This window comes from Bacillus rossius (assembly GCF_032445375.1).
Source record: "Bacillus rossius redtenbacheri isolate Brsri chromosome 9 unlocalized genomic scaffold, Brsri_v3 Brsri_v3_scf9_2, whole genome shotgun sequence".
NCBI lineage: Eukaryota > Metazoa > Arthropoda > Insecta > Phasmatodea > Bacillidae > Bacillus > Bacillus rossius.
The window spans coordinates 23317283-23338587 of record NW_026962013.1 but is presented as its reverse complement, the minus strand read 5'-3'; the positions used below and the strand labels follow the sequence as shown (position 1 = coordinate 23338587).

The 21305-nt window shown below is 39.9% G+C and overlaps 1 protein-coding gene across 1 annotated transcript in view; it reads right to left on the bottom strand.

Annotated features, from left to right (window-relative positions):
• The window catches only part of LOC134542761 (potassium voltage-gated channel protein Shaw-like), a 391400-nt gene that overhangs the window by 69086 nt on the left and 301009 nt on the right, over positions 1 to 21305 (bottom strand). Inside the window, exon 2 of the mRNA XM_063387264.1 lies at positions 9628 to 9743. The gene's annotated coding sequence lies outside the window, so the exon portion shown is untranslated. The remainder of the gene's footprint in view (positions 1 to 9627; positions 9744 to 21305) is intronic.

The following is a 21305-nucleotide window of genomic DNA, read 5'->3' as shown; positions in this document are numbered from 1 at the left end:
TGCGTAAAGCCAAACCACAAGTGGACTATCCGGTTGTGCCTTAATTCTACTTAATATTTTAAGACGAGAAATAGAAACTGACAGACGTAATTATGGATTGAACAGTTATCATGCTATAAGAATTCTTTATCTTTTAATATTAAAAATTTGTGTTCGTAAAGACAATGAGCGTACCTTTGAGAGATTTGAAAAAAAACCATACAATATAGTATTAATAGGTTATAGTTGTAGTCATTCCTAGCAATGACTTAAATACTTAAGGCCAATGACTTTACAAGGGAAAAATATTTTCTAGCAGTCAGTCACTTTTAACTTCAGGCATTCCATTAAACAATACACTATGATTAGCGAAGCCAATTAATAAATATAACATAGAAAATTATAATGCCCTAAAAACTTTTCAAACCAAGATGTCATGTTTTGTTTCCATGCCTCATTCTTAAGGGCAGAAAATAGACCATTTGAACATAGTCTACTAAATATTTGCAAAACTTTCGTTGAAAATTTAATATTTATATTTGATTAATTTTCTTTTACTCCAAAATGTGTTTTATCAGTCCAACATATAGATCGCGTTCATACGCTGACTGGCAAAGAAAGATTGGATTATTAACTTACCAAATAAAAAGTCTATTTCCAGTAACATGAGTTTATTTTCTGACACAACCTATTCTAAAACATTCATGTTTCTCGCAATGTATCGCCGTATAGACATATTTGTCTTCAGCAGTAATAAATGAGTTGCTTATACTACTTAAATCCACCTTCAAATTAATTAGGCTAGCTCAGTGAAGACCAGGCGAATAAACTATGATTTTAGGACAGTTAAGTATATAATTGCATATTCTACATCATCATGATACATATTAACGAGAGTCGCACTATTAGCGAGGCACTTAAAAACGTCTGTTCACAAATCACTAAATATATGTCATGTCCACAGTTCACATTACTCTCAGTGGTTCACCCCTTACCTCGCACCTGTCTACACACACACACACACACACACACACACACACACAATCTCGGGCCATTCAGTCGCACTCGGGCGGCTTCGTCACACTCTGCGTTGCGCCGCTCGAAAAGGGATTGTTGATTTAGGAGGGGGGGGGGGATGTTTGTTTCTCTTACTCCTCGCCCCGAACTCGCACTTCACTCAACTCGCATGTACAAACTCTCGGAGCTTCTGCGGAGACCGGCATCACCACTTTTGTACCCTTGTCAGTCTTTCTGGAACCGTCTGGAGTGGTTGTGACGCGTCGCGTCACCCCGGGCCGACCCTACGCTCGAAGCATCCAGAATAACGGCGCTTATTCACGCCACCCCATGCGAAATTCCCTGGCCGCTAAGAAAAGAGAACGCGAGGGCAAGGCGAGGTTGAGCCGCTATAATCCCCGAAGGTATGCGCGCGTGACGTCAGTGGCCGTGCGGGGCCGCCAGGCACCTTTCGCGCGTCGAGCCCTTGCATCCCACGTTCGTAACAATACGTTGAGGACGAATTAGTTTTTTTTGTTTCCATATAATTTTTTAAAAAAATTGTATTTTTAAGAATGAAAATGTTAAAACACCTGTCTTAATAATAATTTTTAAGCTTGAAACATCCGATGCAGATGCAAGGACTTTCAGGACACATTTATCTTCATTTCTTCACCATATAATAGTTTCCCTATGCACGGCGAGAAGACTGCGCGCCAGTTCAGCGGCTATACGCGCTAAAAGCACAAGGGACAGTCGACTATTATCATCCCCACTAACTAGGTCGGTTTCCATTTCCAGATACGGCTAAAATTATGTGGGCAGAGTTTCGATCCCCGGGCGCTTATCCAATGCGTATTTTTTTTTTTTTTTTGCGGGTCTCGTCCGTTTCCAGCCCGAGTCTCGGTGGCTGAGGTTTCCGCACACCGAAGCGCCGCCGTCGCCAACTGACGGGGCGAAACCTATCCTCTCCCTCCCTTTCACAGTCCCGAACCGACTCCTTTGCCGCGAGCGCCATTTCCTCAAGCAGCCACTTCCCTATTAGAACTTCATCCGAGATTCCTGCCCGCCCATTTAGTCTGAAGACCTCCCGACGAGCACCAACCCCCCCCCCCCCCCCCACTTACACAACGCCCGTAGCCGACCCACCTGCTAAGCCCCTGACCCTCCCCTCTCCCTACCTCATGAAGCTGCGCGCCCCGCCGTCATCTTGTTATCGGAGAGACCTTCTTGCAGCGTCCCCCTGCGCGCCGCGAACAGGGGTGGCCAAACTATCCCGCGGCGACCACGACAGTCTACAGCCCGTCCCACGCTGAGTTGGCAGTACAGAGCGATGGTGCCCACTGCTGCCACATTCACACTGCCCCAGCTTGCTGACGTTACAGTTGTTATTTTGTACACCGTCGACAGTTGAAAACAAGTTTTATTACATTTTAAGCTGGAATCACAATCATCTTTCATATCCGTCCGTCCGTCAATCATTTGACCTGCAGCCATTCAAACAGCCCGGAAAACTACATCCGTTCGTCCGTCGAAACCTTACCAAGCTTCGACTTTCGACTGACGGACGGACGGATGAAATAAACTCCAAAATGTTAGCAAGAGACCTGTTGCCGGCAACCTTTACTATCTTAAAAAGGTTTTTAAGCATATTTATATGTGTGGCTGCTTCCATTAAACGTTATTAACTTATGTTCAAACATATTTTTAACAATTGAAAATATTTGAATAAATATCAGAGTGAAAAAAAAAATTGAATCTAATGATTTATTAAGTGCTTAACTGTCATGATCGTCAATATAATAAAGCTATACAACAGTATTTCAGATTTATATGTAGTCTGCTGGTATGTTGGTAACATTATAATGGAAAAGTATTTGACGACCGTGCGGGTCATTGTGAATCGCTCGGCTCGTTGACGGACGGATGGATGACAAACGGATGTATGACGGATGGATGAGACGGATTAATTTGAGTCCAGCTTTCATATTAGGTACTATTTGTTGACGTTTCTTAAACCACAAAACAGTGTTTTTAATGGTATTATTACAAAGAAGTGAATAGGATCAAAAGTGGGTAACATATTTTGAAATAAGGCTATAGAAAAAAAGTATTGTACATAAATAAAAAATTTTAAAATAAAATTATGACTATTAAAACTATGCACAATATAATTATTTTCTGCTATATTAGGTTTCAATATATTATGTTACCTACTTTTAATCTTACTCGTTATAAACAAGGGAAAAAATATATCTAAATAACAATTATATTTCACACATGTGACTATTTGTAGCAATTGGTCACTATAAATAACAATTCATTACATTAAAAATTTTTATGGTCAAACAGAGCTGAATTTTTAAAGTTAACGATGTAAAAGACCAAGAATAAAAAGTTGGGTTAAACCAAGATGTCGTCTTTCAGTTACATTTACTTTAGAAGTATGAATTTAATATTATCAGATTATGCTCATACGACGAGATAATGTATTTCCATAATTCTCATTCTAAGTTTTTCTTTTATAAATAACATTTTTGAGGTACATTCAAAAAAATTACAATATAAAGTTTTGTCGAAAATGTTTCTGATCTTTCGATATATTTGGTAACAGAACATACTAGAACAATAACAGTGCTAATAGCAGATATCTTGCATTGGAAAAAAAGACATAATTCTCATTAAAATTCACACTGCAATCTAAGGATTAGACATGTTATATAGCTGACGGGAATCGCACAGCACAGTTCCTACGTATAGCGTGACTCATTCTTAGTTTGCAGTGTAAATTTTAATGTGCATTTACTCTCTCTTTCCAATGCACAATTTATGCCATTAGCACTATCCTTGTTTTGGTGTGCTGAGTTTAAAGCGCATGGCCATGTAATTTCTATAACGTATTTTATAGAAAGAAATTCTACAGAAATGCAGGATGGATTGAACTGAAAATTTTTGATACATTTTGGCTGCTTGAAACATGAGAACATGTTTGGTCAGCACTTTTGGAATGTTGCGGAATCGTTAGGAAATTTTTAATTTAAAATTTTTCAAAAGTTCTGGAATGTTCCAGACTTGTTTAAAATGTTTCAAAAGAAATTGGAAGCTTCAAAATCTACTTGCTTCTGACGTATGTATGAAAGGATTTTTTTTTTAAGTCAATGAATTTTACTCACCAAATATTCAGTGAATAAGCAGCCTTCAACTGGCGAATAAGAAGATTTAATAGTAATTTAATAGTTTTTCAATAGAAGCTCTCAAATCCAACACGCTCGAGAACATGGCCGTGCTGGATTAGGCATTTTGCTGGATATATGGTTTTGAGGTCTATGGACAACGAAAAGAAAAACTATAAAAATTTTTCCGGAAGTCGCACCAGAGTAATGGCTACAATAGGCAGCATTTCTTCGAAATCTTCTTCAAAATCTACCTAAAACAGCAAAAGTAACAAGATTTCAAGACTTTTTGGGACGGAATCTTCCCCCCTCCCCTTACGTAATACACTCGATGTACGAGACTACCGCAGTAGAATCAACGGTTTATTTACCAAAGAATATAAGGGGCGAAGAAATATACTCGTCCTGACTGGCCAGGACCTTCTCCAATCATGGCCTCCCACACAGTCGAACCACATCTCAGCTGCGAATGGCCGTTTACAAATATTGTACCGCAACACAAGTCATTCAATTTGTTAGTTGCTTTGGAAGATGGTTGTAACCAGGCATGCCGGAAAGTTGGTCACACCGTTATCATTTTCCGCGAACGTGGTCTAAGGCACGAAGCCAGGAAGTAAGTAGCGCACGCGACTCTCTGGCCGGGAAAGTCTTCGATCTGGAGAGGGTTTTGGTCAGCCCTGCCGGGGCGGCCACCACTGCTGGACGCTGGACAACAAGGGGGGAGCTCGATTCATACATATTTCAGTGCCAATTACTCGACCTCCCGGAGCCTGGAAGGACGGGTGAGGCACGGCAAAGAAGTGCTGGTGCTAACGCTGGGAGATAAGCCTTTGCGTGTCCCCGCGCCCTCCCGGCGAACTCGAACCTGCTTACCATCTTTCTGGACAACCCTGGTCCCTGACCACAAGGATGTTTGCAGGGCCATTCGCCGGCAAGATTACCATTATTCAATGTGTCACGCCGGCGGGGTGACGCGCAGAAATGCCAAAAGGACGGAGTGGACCACCTACTGCGGCTGCCCACCCGGGAGTCCGTGCGCTCATGCATTATGAGTACAGACCTAGGAATTTCACGGATTAATTCGGTGTCGGGCTGAAACTCCCAGCCCGTATGCTTCCCTGTGCAGGCTGACTTCTTACGTAGACCATCCCTTTCTTTCGAGTCGACATGATTAGGTCTCTCTACTGGTGGTTGGTAATTGGCTGGCACTCTGTCGTTCAGTCGAGTGGCGGAACGATTGCGAACCTTACCACTGGAACAATTCTGGAGTTCAGTGACCTCCAGTATAGACCCTCACAGTCCTCGGACTGCCCTTGCCAATATGCCCTTCTCACTGGCCGCTGGCTTGAACGACGTCTCAACTGGGGTTCTCCTGGTTCGAAACTTCTTTCGATGAGGGTCTCTCATCGCTAGCGACCAGAAACATTCGCGGATTCATTTCGCGACAAGCCAAAATTCAAATACTTATACTTTCAAGTTGCCCTCTGATACTGGTTCACAAATTATTTGGTGGACTCTCTCACGACGACAAACCATCGACCAAAGAAGTATCGAATACAAACCATCGACCAAAGAAGTATCGAATCACAGACAACCTAGTTCTGACGTATCACAAGTCAGCAGCCAATGACCAGGCGATTATTACCCACGTATGTAGAGTCTATCCTAGAGGTCAGTAGATCCGCGATTTTTCCAGTCCGTAATAATGAAAACAATGATAACTGTTAGAAATTAACATTAAATTTCCGGGCTTTTCAACGATTTATTTGACTCACACAAAGAGTTCTTCGTAGTTTCAAATAACTGAATCTTCGTAGAAACTACGCCATATTTTGACGTCCGAGTTGTATGTTTCGTTCTAATCAAACGTATGTAAACACATACGTGACAAAGAAGAGTGTTCTTACTGTAGATTTAACCAGTTTTTTAATGACTGTTAATACACAAATAATATTCTTTTGAAATCATGTTTAAAGTAAGTGAACTCAGTCTCCATACATTTACGAAGATCCCTGGATAATTTGTAACCAGCATTATTCTTCTTAAATTAAAGGTGAAAATTTTTAACAGTGAAGATGCCTACATTCTTCACTGGCGACCAGAAGAATTCGCTAAGTTCCCGGTTTCTAATTATGAGTCAATCTCGGAGCTGGTTCTCGCTCATAGCCCGTTCCAAGGAGAGTCCGCTGTCATGTCGTTATTTCTTATTCAGGACAATTTCTTTGGAGATTTCGCTACACAAGCAAACTGCATTTTGTGTTCATGTCGGAGATTTTGTCTTCAGATACATGATCCATGTTACCTGCCATTTGTAAAATAATCATGCAATTATTAATGATTAAAATATTTGCCTGAAAAAATTGCATCGCAGTCACTCACCCCCAAGTTAATTTCCTACTTTTCCACATCTGGTGACACATATACAAAATAGAACCTGTAGTCTCATTTTAGAAATAAAAAAAAAAAACTAGTTCTTACGGGGAAGATGACACTGGCACAGACATATGTTGTGTTTCCCCAAGGACAGATTCAACGGTAGGCCAAACCTTTTCGGTGAGAAACCTACCTCTGGCAGGAGTACAACGATTATTATGTTGGCGACTGACTCAGATGCAACTGGCCACGAATTCAGCGGCTGCTACGAGAGCTCAAGTTGTGTCGCCAGGTCCAAAATGTCCGTATTTACAGTCCACACAAAACTTACGTGTTTACAATCCAACGCAAATTTCTTTGGGCGGAAATTGTCCGGGTTGGGTGTTTCCTCGGGGCACTCGAATTCTCATCCCACACTGTCCTTCAGGTCCGCGCACAAAGGCAGACCTTTCCCTCGGGCGCAGCAGGGGGCTCCAATTACCCATCGCCCTGCTATTGCACGGTCCATGTTGACTCTGTGTCGGGAGTGGGAACAGCGCGCAGATGCCGCGTTAATTACATCGGACCAATCCGCCTTGATTGCTCCTTTTGATTAAAGTCAGTTTGCCCTGGTGAAAGCTAGTGCAATCTCTTTGCACAACGATGTCTGTGTCTGGTCAGCTACCAGACACCAGAACTCACCGCGCGGTAAAAATGATGCACAGCGCAAAATAATTGACTAAGGGCCGGTATTCCAAGACGCAGAAATAATTGTTTAGGCGTTGAATATGCTAACCGTATTAACAGGATGCGGCCAGTCCCTTAATTTTAGGGAACGGATTTTGGTGTCCTATCCGTTGCCGATCTGCTACCCAAATTCCGCGCATGCGGATTTCGTTGTTTTCGTCCAGGTGGCGGACTCGCTTCTGGCGCCGTTAACTCGTATAGAGTCACCTTTTGTGACTATCGAAGGTCGTACCAAGAGTGTTATTGTGCCAAGTGAAACTTTAGGGTAGCATAACTATCCGGGAATAAATTTTGTACACTTTAATGGTCATAAGAAGTTAGATAATCGCGGCTTAAAATGTACTTGAGAAAAGTAGAAAAAGAGTGTTATCTTTTGCCTTTGTGCTGCTATCTAGTATTTTGCCGTAGCAATTTTATCGGTGGTTGCGAAACGTCCACTAGAATGCGCTGAAACACGTTTATAGCCTCGCGCAGGGCAAGTTTTATTAAAACTGTTGCCTATTTGTTTCCTTACAGGGACACGTCCTGGAGTACAACCCACGAGTTAGGTTACGGTTGTATCCCGACAAGGCAGTGCTTAATCGCTTTCTTACCCGAACGTCTTGGATTACCACCCTTAGGACATCTATAACTCATGAAACAAAATAATTTGTTATAGGGGAACAATAAGTGTGGTAATAGATTAAAGATGTTTGTGCATTTATCAAACAATTTTACTTCTGTAAACTTTTAATGTAAGAAAAAAATTGTAGCGGAAAAGTCATACGTTTAATTTACTGAATGCTGTGATTAGTCAACATCTGACTGAATGCTGTAGAAATTCCTGGCCGATTTGAATTCTTTACATTATTGTTTTTTTTTTTCCGGCAGTAACATTTGACACTTACGTGTTTTATTTTATTTTATCTAAGTGAATTCACTGGAAACTAATAATTTCTGTAGCTATGCAATTGGTCGGAAAGTCAAGCTTTTGCAGGGCACTGGCCTTGGAAACTCTAGCATTGATTTTCTGCCAACTCGCAAGGCGCGATCGTCAGATTAAGATGGATTGTGTAGGTACAGTTACGAGGACTGGTACATTTCCAGACGTAAGTTTTGAAAGTTATTCGGACGAGTACGAATTAACAGTGCCCATCGCGACTACGAAATTATTAGGAGATAAGAGTAAACTTTCAATTCAGACTGAAATCTAATCCAAAACAGTAGTGGAGGGAGATGCTGCAATCTAGAGTAAAAGTGTCAATGGATTTTAGAATACTGGGATAATTAGTTCATTTTTATTTAGGTGTTAACACTCGACACAAACTACCTGTACAAGTAAAGGAATATGTGGAAGGCAAAGGTCATGGCGTATAATAAGCTCATACAGCGTGTATTAACCCCATTCCTCAGATTCTTTGACTCGAGTAAAATACCCTAATAATCCGCGTTCGTGCATCTTCAGAATTTATTTTTTTCACTTTCGTAAAAGTAAAAGTAAATTAGACGTGTTACATAAAAAAAATTCGTTCTTTATTTTTTTTTGTCATCGTGCATACTCTCTAGTCTACTACTGTAAATGTCTTGTGTACCCACTAGTCTACTGTCCCTCGTCGTGCATAATAACTACACTGTACACCCACCACTCTATTGTCTGCCGTTGCGTGTGCCCACTAGTGAAAAGCCTAAGATGTCCGTCAAGTTCTGTCCCTGCCCGAACACGCCCGAATATTCACCTTCGGCCAACCTCGGGATTTGTTTTATTTTTGCGCAGGAAAAATTAATTCAAATATTAAAAGTGGTCGGTTAGGTTAGCTACATTAAAACACTATGGATGGTTAGTTAGGTTAGTATAGCTACATTAAAATAAACAGAGAAATATAAATATATATAAATAAACCCGAGGTTGGCCGAATGTGAATATTCGGGCGTGTTCGGGCAGGGTCAGAACTTGATGTACATCTTAGGCTTCCCCCCCGGGTTGTTACCACAACGCCGAAATACCACAACGCCGAACGTACAATAACGCCGAACGTACAATAACGCCGAATACCATAACGCCGAATGTAAAAATTGACCACAACGCCGACAGCTAGAAAACTTCTGTGTACCACAACGCCGAAAAATGATTTTGCGGGGAAGGGGGGCCACAGGAGCAAAATGAAAAACAACTGAATGAATTTGTGTGCTAACCTTACCTAAGTTAACCTTTGCGGCAGTCCTGCAATGACATTTTTTTGCGTTAATGTATTTCGGCGTTGTGGTACACAGCAGTTTTCTAGCTGTCGGCGTTGTGGTCAATTTTGACATTCGGCGTTATGGTATTCGGCGTTATTGTACGTTCGGCGTTGTGGTATTTCGGCGCTGTGGTGCGTCCCCCTTCCCGCCCACCGGTACTCACTAGTCTACTGGCTGCGCGAGGCGTCACTAGATGGCGGGCAGGTAGGGCTCTCCCTTCGACGCTCGCAGGCTGTCCCGTCTCCCGCCCTGTGCGCGGTGGCCCGTCTGGATCGCCTCCTGCGGACAGCCAGCACCACTCTGCAGTTTGTTTGGTTTCTGCTTTCAAAATATACTTGTTTACAGGGGCGCAACAACTAAATTTCCAAAAGGGGGGGGGGGGGGGGGGTGGCAATATACCTTTTTATAAAGAATCATCGATCCCCCCTATTGAAGCGGGGGTCCAGGGGTCTTCCCCAGGGAAAATTTGTATTTAAAGGTGGAAAATGGTGCTATTTAAGCAGTTTTACTATCTAAAAATTGATTACACAGCACTTTCTTTGCCCCCGTTTGCCCCCACTTCAAGGTTTCAGAGGGGGGGGGGGGCAAAATACCCTTGCCCCCCCCTGTTGTTGCGCCCCTGCTTGTTTATCATTGGTGCAATTTCTGTTACAAGAAAACGACGACATGACACAACACACAAAATAACACACGCAGTACACAGTTCCAAACCTTATACTGTTTCTTCCAGTGTAATGGATTACATTGTTTGTAATTCAATCGGTGACCATCACCTCATGTCCATTATTCGGAAGCTGTTGAAAACTCAGGGAAAAATTAAATGAAAAATTAACTAAAATGTTAATAAGAAAAAATAAAATTTTCAAGTATATTAAAGACACCGAATGGGACTTCCGTAACACTGAGTCTGAATCTGGATAGCACAGGAAGTATAAAAAAAATATTGACAGTTATCACCGAAATAAGCTGATAGGAAATGACACATGAGGACAGAGGAACGACACTGAATGTCGTTGCACTTTGTGACTATTCAGCGACACTGAATCGCAGACGCACTTGCACTGGGGAGCTCTATGAAGAGTGACTGAGGTTGGTTTCACGCTTAACTTCGCCTACTGGGTGGCCTGCTTTCCTAGTAGCTTTTCTTCATATAGCTTTAATTGTTCCAGAATTTACCTTTCAGAAAATAATGTCAAAAATCAAAGCTAACAGGTTCCCTGAAACTAGTATAGATTTATTAAAGTATATTATTTCCTCTGATTACTCATTTTACTAAATCTAAATTTGACGAATTTTAAAGGAAAATTTTGTAATATTATACGTGTCCAAACGAGGTCGGTTTTAAAACATTCAACTAACAAAATTAAGTTTTTAATAACTAAAAACTAATGAATGTATTTTATTATTATGTCTCATCGACATCTAAGACATATAATACATGTTAAGATGGGGAAATGATATGAAGCAGCGATAATGAGGTTGGTGGAGAACACGCAAGTGCAGAGAGGAAAACCCGGTGTCTCACGGAAATGTCCGCCACGTTCCCGCTTTCTAAAATTCTGGGTTAGACCGAGACAGATAATAAATCTGAATAATCTTGGTGGGCGGTGAGTGATCTTAGAGGTTCTCTTTGAACGAATCTATAAAAGTCAAAGATGGAAGGGTCGTATCCATCTAATTTTTTTTAGCCTATCTCCGTTAAGTAAAAATTAAGATAGGGGCAAGTCAAGTGACTTGTACCTAGGCGTCGATATTCTGCCCCTGAAAAAGTGTTTAATAACATGAATAGGAAAATAGTATCACAGTTCTTGTTATCTTGTTTACAGGCAATATCAGTGGCCGTCCAATCGAACATGAACAGGTGGGGATAATATTTCTTGCTAGAAGCACGCATGCCTAGCTATATACTAGGCAACGTATAAGATTATCAATCTACACTATTTTAAATAATTTTTCTAAACAAGTATTGGATGTTATAAACGTGTACAATTGTGTGTGTATTTACCATACAAATAATATGGTCCTTTTCTCTGCATTAAAAAAAATCATAGATTTGTTTCGTGTGATAACAGTAAAATTTAATATTCTAGAATTATAATTTGACTGCAAAAATTCATTTTTGATAGTCAAAATATACATACTTTTTGGTAAGCTGAAGAAACTCTGAATGTATAATTTATCTCTACGTATATACGGGCAACGTTTCTTAAATTATGTTTGAAGCCATAATTTAAAGCAAGATGTTCAACAAATTTTTTTAGGACCCTTACATGTATACAGGCGGTCCCCGTAGTCATAAGTGAGCAGTGATGAAGATTCCGAAAACTTTTAACTTTCATTCTGAACTGTCGAGTTAAATTCTTGTGGTAGGCTTCGCATGTTGGCAAATGCTTACTGGGCAAACTTATTTTATTATTAGTACCTAAAAGGCATTAATTTGAATTTCATTATTATGTGTTTATAGATGATTGGTTTAAGAACCACCGCATCCTCAGTTGGAGGTAACATTCCAAACGATTCCACGAAGTAAAAGATAATTGATGAGGCGAAGCCTTTCTAGACTCATGCCGAATGCGGGCTGTTCAATATTCTAGAACCAGGTAAGGTGCCAATAGCCCATAAAAAACTTCCATCTAGAATTTCACTTTACTGTAGCCATATAACCTCAAGGCGTTATCCGAGCGGGCTTCTTAGGTCGTGAGTGGGTTAAGTGAAGAGCATTTACAGCCACTTCCCGGTATGCTTGAGCGAGCGCGAACCGCTATAGGTCAGAGTCGTTTGCGAGGGTCCTTTATCAAAGGGTTGTCTGAGTGGCTGTGATAAACGTCGACGTGTTTTACGAAGATTGAAACATAGCAGTCGGAGCTTCCAGTATAAAACTACGCCATTCTGCGTGTCTAGTACATTTCAGGGAAATATTAAATAAGGGATTGAGGCTTAAGGCTCCTGCCTACCCGGGCACACATACACACACACACGGTGCGCAGAGCTTCAGAAAGAAACCACGTGATTTGAAAACTACTCAAGATATCCGGCGGTGTCTGTTTACGAAAAACATTTAAGGATACGCCAAGGGCGCATGAGTACTGTTTCCATATTTCGTTTTTTAAACTGTATTTTTAGGAGAGTGTAAAATAGCTTAAAATGCCTTTTTTTTTTAAAATGGTTTTAGGCCTGAAACACCCCTAAAGATTCTTGAAACCAACCTAGCGATTTGCAGTTTACATTTATCTTCATTTCTCCTCCATATAATTTTACGGTCTCTGCTCAAATTTCATAGTTGGCTTATGCGCACCGAGAATAATGCGTGCCAGTTCACAGCCTTGCGCTTAGAGGTGATACTGCGCTAGAAGCACCAGTTAGGGTCCACGTATCATCCCGCCTTATTAACACACAGACCCCATCGACTATGGGGGCTCCTTAAAGTGTCGTAGACATTTTGATATCAACTGAGACGATGCGATGCAGAATGACATGATGTGGATGGATAAATGATGGAATGAATTACTAAGGTAGAAAAGGGAACACCTGGAGAAAAACCTTAAGGCTCACAGCAAAGTCTGCCATGTTTCCTACTTAAGAACACTCTGATTTTGACCCCGTCGGGTTTGTCTTGGTGGAATACCTCTCTACAATTGTGGCTTCGATCAGGAATATGCTAGCTGACCACACTTGAAAACGTCTTGGCCAAAATTTTGGCAACAAGTGAAAATTACGTCATTTGAATGAGTCTTGCAATTAGAAAGATTGATTTAAATCATTATTTTGGACACATGCCATTGTATGTCACACAGAAAACACGAAGAACGGTCAAAGGATGATGAATACACAAACACACAGAAAACGTGCTAATTTCAGCCGATGTCGAATGTTAAAATGTATAAACAGCACACAGAGAATTACGTGGAACATCACAGCACAGAGAATTACGTGGAACATCACAGCACAGATAATTACGTGGAACACCACAGCACAGACGAAACACAGAGGGCTGACAACAAACCATATTAGCAACATAAAAAAAACAACTTTAACGCAGGAATCCAAAAATGATATTAAACTTTTAATCTGGACAACTTATCGACAATACAACGACATACATACGAACTGAGAAATTAAATCAAATATGTATTCCGATAAAACGACGATTACAGCAAAGACAAACACAGTAATCTTCCCGAGACAAAACAGTTGCGGAGTTTCGGGAACTGAGATCTGCTCCCATCATCGCCAATCCGCGATTATTAAATTCGAAAGATAAACAGCAAAACGCTGTTCATCCATTAAGCATTTCGCACGTGTCTGCCAATGATAACTGATATATTTATTTACGGAACTGAATTCGAGTTGGAAACACACTTGGTGTCTAAAGTCACGTCGTATTTATTAGGGACAACGACTATGCATGAACAATGCATTCCGACCAATTAGGGATGAACATAGCGTATGTCACCGGCGCATTGAACTTATAAAACAACTGAAGTTAATGAAATAACTTTATTTTTCCTTGCAAAAATTGGTGTTTTTTTTTGGGTTCGTCTACATATTTTTTTTTCTTTTAATTCACGAAAGTGTATTGGATTTACATTGCAGATTAATGTTTCTTTGGCGACATCCGAAAAATAAGAACCGTATCTATTCTTCGGCCAGATAGTGAAATTAAATCAGAAAGCCGCGCGGGGGAAAAAAAATGGTTTCCAAATAACGCGGTTTAACGACGTTAGTTTGCTGATGGGCGTTTAATTACATTCCTCCTCCCCCCTCACCACTCCCTCCTCCCACACAGTCCCCCTGACGGGACTCCGACCGACAGTCCACGCCCACAGGCTGCCGTCGCTGACCTCTGCGAGTTCACTAAAGCTGACGTCACGAGGCGACCCGAAGGCAAGCGCCGGATGGACCACGCTGTCGGGCCTGGAAGTTATGGCCGACACGGGGTGTCCGTCTGTCGCGCAGTGGTCGAGCGGTCGGGACAATCGACTCGCCGCGAATCGATCCGGGCTCGATTCCTACCTCGATCTTCAGCATCGCCTAACTCGTCAAGCTGGGTGCAAAATTGCAAAAAAAAAAAATAAATAAATAAATAAATACAGTAGGTAGTGAGCTCAAGATTTTACCGCCATGTTTTCGAACCTACTGATTCACAATAGTGCATAGGACGGCCGTGTGCATGGGAGACAGGTTGTGCGCACAGGAGGGGAATTAATATATATATATATATTTGATTTTCGTTGCCGTCGCATGGCGCAACAACCGTTGAGAGTAGCGCAGGAAGCCATTTTGGCGGGACTAGAGAACTGTTTTTCTTTATCAATCATATTGTGGAAAGAAATTGTCGGGATATTACAACGCCCTGGTGAAATTCTTGATTTATAAATGTCCAACATTCATTACCTTTGGATCCAACCCTTACAAAGTAAATACAGTAAATAAACAAAATTTTGCAGGTAAATATTTCGTAAAATATTTGCCGAAATATTAAATGACAGCACGAATACATACATACATATATATATATATAACTTATTGTACAAAATGTGGGTTGTATCTTCATGTTTATTATAATTATACGATATAATAATTACTATAGATTCATATTTTTATAAAGTATATTGAGCAAATTACGCTATAATTATTGTAGCTTGAAATTAAAAATTTATTTTCCAAACTATATATTTTTTCACAAGCGTAAAAATCTCCTGTCAGCGAAACACTTTGTAAGTATCGTGTGAAAGAAAGCAAGTGGAGGCTTGCACTGAGCGGTTCGCTTGCAGGAAAAAAGGCAGTTTTCAATCAGCGACTTCTTTCGCGTATCCGAGAGTCTTCCTCGAATAAACGGGCACGATATTATTTGTTCACATAAGGAACAAGCTCCCAGACATGCAATAACGCAACAATTCAATTTCGAATGCCGAGGTGGAACGAAAATAATCCAGGAACGAACTGCGGTTCGTCGCAAAGGAAATATATATATATATTTTTTTGGTTGAGAAAAGTAAATCAAAACCGAAATGATTTTTTATTATTATTTTGTTAGTAGTTCGCTTTTTTTTCCTTTTGAGTTGGGTGTAGATATAACTATCTCTTCTCGCATGCTTTCAAAATGTAACAGTTTGTTTTAAATGTAACATCTTAGCACTCGGTATACGGATGGAGCGAAAATGTGTAACTACGAACTTGCCATCTGTGGCGGATGGTGCTAATCTAAGTTCACAAAGCCAAATTGAAAATTTATAGTATTAACTATTGAATGCATTTTAACAAAATGCGCAGTATTTTAATAACATTCCTTGTCTAAAAAAATCAGATCCGAAACAGAGGTTAAGTTTTTATTTGTTCAAATATTTTTCGCTTTTATTGGAGCCGTTTCATTATACCTATAAGTAGTTTAAAATTTCTATCTGCTAATCAAATGATTCAATAGTCTACGTAGCTGCTCCAGCAACAAATTCCAGCGGCGGGTGTGGAAACTACGTGCGACTCGCGTCAAGAAATGTAGTTGAAAACACAATTTGCGTATATATTTATCAGGTTCGGCATTATTTTAAAGAATTTTACGTTAAATTTCGTGTACGTGTTTCGTAGTGTATTTGAAAAACTAGACTACACAAATTTGCTGGTTACCGAGGGAAGATGTTACACATCAGTGGCGAGCACTGAAGTACTCACTACATGTTTGTTTTTATTTTCACGTATTTTTCTTCCAAATTTCGGATTATCCTACTTAGGCCATGTTCTAAATCACGAGGGTGCTAACTTCACTATACTATCTGCCTCTGACACACACTGGTGCACTCTTGAATCTACTGAGATGTCCGATATCAAAAGTTCCCTCTGCAAACTACATGTTTAAAAAAATTTCTACTTGCTTGATATAATAATTGCTGAGCAATTTAAAAAAGTGTTTCAGATCTGTAAAAGTACATTTACACCACAAAAAATCTTGTCCAATCTCACCTAGAAAATTAGGCATATCCGAGGAGTTATAATATTTGATGTTTACAATCCTCAAATAAAGTTTTGTACCACCCAGTCACCTTTCAAAAATAGTAGTTTTAAGATCTCCTGATTTATGGCTTTGTTTTGGTTGGGTTTTGTGTACCAAATGTGTGTTTCATTGTCATAAAATGTGTACTTCAGTTCACTGTTTGCAGTGAACTGTTGATTACACGCTTCCACAGAAATCCAGGTGGTGCAAAACCTTTCTTTGAGTGGTGCCTAACTAAAAGACATTTCAGAGTGTCACGTACATATTTCATGGTATAAAAGTATCTTTTCATTTACCTACATATTTTTAAAAATATAACTGTTTATTAATTAAAAACTTGACAACAACCAAGACTTCATTCATGCTTAGAAAATCGATATGAATTCCGTAAAAGGTTGCGAGTTACATGCAACGAGTTAAATACTTTCCTTCACTATCCCTTTCGCCTTCTCCCCCTTCGAGTTGGGGACAGGTAGATTGCTAACTCTGTGACGTAAAGAGTGTGTAGGCAAGAAGAGTGCAAGAGAGAGTGTGTGTGCTCTTTCTTACTCTCTCTCTCTCTCTCTCTCCGAGATTCGGGACACGGGACTTAACATCCACCAACGCAGCAAACCTCTCATCCCCCGACTCAGCGCTGCACCGAAACTTCCGTTTCCGCACAACCCCTCCCCGCCCGGTAGGGCGTCCTCCAGTTGAATACAGCCTGCAATGAGATTGGATTCCGGTCCTTAAAAACGATACGAGCTCTTTTGAGCCTGGCTGGATGGCTTACTGCTTCGCGCCGTACAGATGGGATTTGAGGGAAAGGAATGGAAGGGAGAAAAGACGTGGGACGTAGAAAAGATTCTTTAATAGGATTGGCCCGTGGGGTAGGAGGTCTTTATGCGGCCTGCGCTCCTGTAAGGGTCCTGCGAACAAGCTTGAAAATGAGCCTCTTTCTGTAACACCAAAAATAAAACGGATTATTGGAGTGGGCAGGCGAGTTCATATTCTTTACTTTCGTAAAGTAATCATTCTTAATTAACTTATTTGTAAATGCAGATAAAAAAGAGTATTCTTTTGATTCTTATTTCAATAAAAAAAGACATACATTGTTTACTGTATGGCTATTAAGCCAAATAAAGGCAATAAACTCTCAGAAATTATGAAATTTTTAAATTAAATTTTAAGGTTTATGAAATTTGTTTCATATAACTTTTGATATCACTGAATAAAGATAACAAAAATGTACTAAATTTGACAGTTGAGCATTGGTAAATTTAAATTACAAGGCTGATATGATTTCTCTACTATTGTAAAAAATGTACTGCTAAAAAAATTATGCAGGTTTATGTTGCTATTCGCGGGTCCGCCATCTTTGTGTCGCATTTCCGTTCGTCGACCTCCGTTCCATTTTCCTGAAATCACTCCTACCAAATGACGTATACCGAGAGCTAAGATGTTTACACATCAAAAATAAAGGCCAATTGTTATCTTTCCCATGGTTAAAAAAAATTATGATTGCATTCAACATCAATCAATATTAAACAATTTTCGTAAGTGCAACTATGTTTATTCAGTATTGTTTTAAAAAAAATGTATTTCGTATATGCAAAAGTAACAATAGAAATGCATTATAAAATTGTAGGAATAAAAACAATTTCTTGGAAAAATGGTTTCAAAAGGAATCTTTTGTATATGTACAATTTTTTTTCTATGTGTGGGTTACGATGACTACGAATAGTCTTCGGTCGTGGTTTAGTTTGATTGGGGAGCGAGAAGGGGTGAGTGTCGCGAACTCAGAACTAGGTTCGAAAAGGTCTGCCCACAACCTAGCCCTCGCTCACTCGAACTCGCCCTTTATGCCCGGCGGCGCCCTTAATCTGGACCTTTGAATATATATACTGTATAGAAGTCGCGAGTGGATAGGATTTACTCTACGTTTTTCAGATGCGTATGAAGAGCAGCTTGGGTACTTCACCGCTGCAGTGTGCTGCCGTAACGCCCTGTATCGTCTTTGTTGTTATGTACACGTTAGAGCGCAGCACTGTCGCCCGCTGTCATTCCCCGCACCCCCCACCCATCATTCACTGCAGCTCAAGGTCGTTCAGTGGGAGGGGGAAGGGGTGTTTGAAGAGTTCGACACTTGTCCGCTAGGGACCACCTCAAGTCGATGCCCTAGAGATGGTGGCGATTGCGGCGGTGAATTAACCAACTACCTCAAAACCGTATTAGAAATTTTAACCTGGGCTGGCGACTTCTATACAGTATATATATTCAAAGATCTGGACAGTTGTCGTTGATAAGGGGGGGGGGGGAGAAGGGCTGCTGACGAAGAAGGGAGAGAGAGAGAGAGAGAGAGAGAGAGAGAGAGAGAGAGAGAGAGTTGGCGCGCGAGCTCGTTCCCCCCTTAACGATTGCCCGCCGGGAAGGCAATCCGGCCGATGACGGAGACATCTAGCGTGAGCGCCGCGTATCACGAGATGCTATCGTGGCCGCACGAAATTCCCTGTGACCGCAATCAACCCCTACGTTCCCCTCCCCCCCCCCCCCCTTCACTCCAGCAAACCATTCCACCGCTAGCCAATACCACTTCACCTACTCTCACTAACCACCACGAGCCTAGCGAAAATGAGATTCAAGCAATAAAAGGGGGAAAAAAAAAGTTTCATGCTTTTCATTGCACCCATCCCCTTTTTATTTGGTCCTCCAATGGAACGCACGTAAGAATTCTTTGCCTGGCGTTCTCCTGCGATCGAAAAGCGAAATAATTTTTGCCGCCGTTGCGTAACAAGAAAGCTAAAGCGAAAATCTGCACGCGACGAAACGGTTTTGACGTAATGGCACTGGGAAATTAGGCGTATTTTTTTTTATTTCTCAGGGAGATATAATTTTTTTTGGTGACATTTATCTGCGCACACGTCGCAACGTTTACCTGGTTCTGCCTGTTATTTTTACACCGACAGGAAGACTGAAACTTAAAAAATTCATAAATGTGTGTTTTTAATAAACAAAGGTGAAACAAAAATGAAATTCTTACGATTTTTTATTGCAAACCTGCATCACCTTGGAAGGCTTTTGTAGCTCTTAAAAATATTTAGTACAGTTCGTGGTGTCTAAGATATTATTTTCAAAGGCCTGAAATGGTGACAAAAATAACAGCGTTCACTTTAAACTGCAGATAGTTCAAATTGATCCAAAATAATGTAATACAAAGGCATATTATTTTAAAAAATTGATCAATTTAAATCTTTGGATTACCACGGTTTGATTTAGTGGTTAAAACATACTGATTTATCAATAACTTTTACTAATTTTTTCAGAAAAATCCAGTCTCTAAGCACATATTTATAATTGAGACCCAATAATGTACCAGACTGTTAAAACTGGTTAGCATAATTTTCATCCACTGCCGGTTTACTGTTTCAGATCACTAATTCACATTTAAAGACTACCTCAAATTCGAACAAATGAAATTCATAAGATAAATTAATATATGTGAGATAGTGAGATGAATATATGATATGATTTCATAGATTTTTAAAACCTTTAAATCATCTAGTATAAATATACACACGAGTCACAATTCGAACGACAGGTTCATTACGAAAAAAAAGTTGAAAACATATTGACAAATTATGGTCTAAAAAGCATCTTAAAGCTGTTATACCCATTTGAAGTTAGAAATGCAAACGTTTTTAAGATACAACCCTAAGTATCTAGATGATGTTTAACTAAACGAAGTTTCATTTCAGTCCACAAGGTTATATATATATTAACTTATTTTATTATTAATCTCCAGTTGGGCTTTATGGGCAACATTCCCTCTCTCCTGTATAAATTATAATTAAAATGTCGTATTTTGTAGAACTTTTTAAAGGTCTTAAATATTTTAATTGAATTACTTACCAACAATTCATTAAAAAATTAAATTGTTGACTTAGTTAATATCCTTTCCAATATAAAACTATTTATTTCGTTGTTTACACAAATCTTATATTCATATTACATTTATTTCCGATTCAAAATGTACAGAGAAATTGTAGATTTGGTTTTCTATAACATATTTTTTTTCAATCCATATTTATATCTTGCGGGGACGTGGAAGACTACCATACTGAAAGACTACCATAATGACAGTATTCCACTTGGCCTCTACAAAAAAGGCGGAAAAGTACAATAACGGAAATATGCAATACTTTCAAAGGACGAGACGGAATTCTGACATATTTTCGTATACACTCTACGGAAAGAGTACAGCGGCATTGCCCTCGAAGTAGTGTATAGAATACTCGGTAGGTAGCGCTGTCAACCCTCTAGCTTACAGATAGCGCTTCGGACGGTGACGGCAATTACAAATAACGTCCAGATCGCGGACGTGAAGAAAGAAATGTTTCCAAAAATGGTTTATAGGGAGCAGCACTGTATTCTTACTAAGGCGATTAAAAAAATTAATAATTGCACGAAGGAGAATTCTGCCAAAATTTCTTATACATTCTACGGAATGAGGAAAACGGCCTTACTCGTAAAATCGTAATGAAACTAGCTTCATAGAATTTACATTTTTGCACACTGGTATACTTGAAGTAATTGTATATCATTATTTAACGAGTGCAAATATTCAAGGGTTTTCTCACGTAATGTTTTCATTTTTAGGGTGACAGAACACTCAGATAATAAAATTTTTAATGTCCATATTAAATTATTTAAAAATTCTACAAAATGCGAGGGAAATATTTTTGTGTAATGTAGTTTGTTGGCACAGGGCAAGCAGCACAGGTGCTCTAGGGGAGACATAGGCTCGTACATCGAATGTTGGTGGGCTTTACACAGGTTTACAGTCTTTCAAAATTAAACTCTGCTAAAATTTAAGT